Source organism: Rousettus aegyptiacus, unplaced genomic scaffold, assembly GCF_014176215.1.
Source record: "Rousettus aegyptiacus isolate mRouAeg1 unplaced genomic scaffold, mRouAeg1.p scaffold_m13_p_2, whole genome shotgun sequence".
Taxonomy (NCBI): domain Eukaryota; kingdom Metazoa; phylum Chordata; class Mammalia; order Chiroptera; family Pteropodidae; genus Rousettus; species Rousettus aegyptiacus.
The window spans coordinates 40,197,924-40,199,969 of NW_023416295.1; the positions used below are offsets into that span (position 1 = coordinate 40,197,924).

Here is a 2,046-nt window from a genome sequence, read left to right on the forward strand (position 1 = left end):
ATTCATCTTAGAGGCATGCCCTGCTTCTTCTATGATTATTTCAGGAACACGGACCTAAGCCAATCAGCAAACAATGCTCCCCTGCCCGTTAGAATTCGTTCAAGAAAGAAGAGATAATCTAATTTAGGCCGTGACCCAAAGAAATTTTCTGAAGGCTTTAGTAAAGAAATTTCCTTGATTTAGAAAAATTACTGAAAGTGCTAAGTTCTCTTTTCTTGGATATTTTTGTGCATAGATTCAAGGTTTAAAATGGCCGCGCTCATCGTACCCATTTGAGAGTTAGGCAGACACACAGAGGAGGTAACAGCTAAGAAAGAAGCAGGGAAATAGAGCTGGAGAAATCAGATTAAGCCTACTTTAGGCCTGAATCTTGAATTTTAAGGTCATTTTCTCAAAGTATGGACCCAAACCAGCAGCATCAAGCTCACCTGGAAAATTAATAGAAATGCACATTTTAGAGCCCTTTGTCAGCCCTGTAGAATCAGAAACCAGGGGTGGGGCTCAGCAATCTGTGCCTTAAGAAGCCCCTCAGATGAATCAGAGGCAGGTTAGTGTGTGAGAACCACTGGTTTAAGCCAATCTGAGTCATATTTTTTGTTACTTGCAGTCAAAATATATTAAATGTAGCATATAGACTTATAAATCTATACTAATCATACACTTATTGAAAAAGATTGCTTGAAAGTACGCTCAAGTTGACTAATGATAAATTAAAATGAAAAATTCAAGAAAGGTAATCATAGTATAATAATACTGGAAGAGATTCCCCGGTCCCTTTAGAGCGGCTCGGGCACCGAGATGTCCAGCCAAGTGGTCTGCTGAGCAGCCAGTCACGTCGGGAGCTGTACACGGCCTCAGGACCATGGGTGAATGCACAGCTAGAAGTTTGGCTTTCACAAGTGCGGTCTACAAAAAGACCTGCTAGAGCCATTATACCACCCCACGCAGGGGCTTGTGCTGCTCATGCTTACAAACAAGTTGATCCAGTACCCAGAGAATTTTCTGGGCCTTCACTTGGGCCTTCTCATCATGTGCACCTCTCTCCACATATACTTTCCAGAGTGGATATATATAGGACACCTCTGTATAACCTTGGTTTTGACCAAAAAATTTACAGAGAACTGTAGAAGACAGGGATGTTTGAATGCATGTCTCTGCAGACAGATGAAGATCAGCACAGTATTGAAATGCATTTGCCTTATACAGTTAAAGCCATGGAAAGCCATAAGGATGAGTTCACCATTATTTTCATATTGGTTGGAGCTCTGAATGAGTCAAAAGAACAGGAATTAGGAAAACTCTTCAGTAAATATTTAGCAGATCTTAATAATCTCTTTGTGGTTTCTTCTGATTTCTGGCATTGGAGACAAAGGTTCTATTACAGTTACTATGACGAATCTCAGGGGTAGACTTATAGATCCATTGAACATCTAGATAAAATGGGCATGAGTATTATAGAACAGTTAGATCCTGTATCTTTCACCAATTACTTGAAGAAATACCATAATGCTATATGTGGAAGACATCCCATTGGGTGTTATAAAGTGCTATCACAGAGCTCCAGAAGAATGGAATGAATATTAGCTTTTCCTTTTTGAATTATTCCCAGTCAAGGTAGTGTGGAAACTGGCAAGATAGTTCAGCGAGTTATGCAGCTGTAACACTCATAGTCCACTGAGGCTCTGATTCTCAGGGATGCCACCTGCACATACTCATACTCTGTTCAAGGTCCTAGCCCAGCTCTTACCAAAATACTGGTCCTGGCAGTTTGGGTCAAAAGCCTTTGAGTTTTACTATTATACTTAAACAGGGCAATCTTCTAGTCATTTTTTTTTTTTTTAGTTGTGTAGCCCTTTATTAGCAATTAAATAGAAAGTATCTGTTGTACAACATAGGTAGTAATTGAGTATAACTGAAGATTTATTATATTCAAATACAGATCATTTAGAAATGCAATTTCTTTATTAAAAAGCTTCCACCTTTTTTGTTTGTTATCACCTTTTCCGATCAAAATATTTGATGCCAGCCTTCCTTCCACTGCCTTAA

The 2,046-nt window shown here is 39.1% G+C and overlaps 1 pseudogene; it reads left to right on the top strand.

Moving 5' to 3' along the window:
* Positions 1–789: 789 nt before the first annotated feature.
* On the top strand, positions 790–1,730 carry LOC107513279 (annotated as a pseudogene).
* The last annotated feature ends 316 nt before the right edge of the window (positions 1,731–2,046 follow it).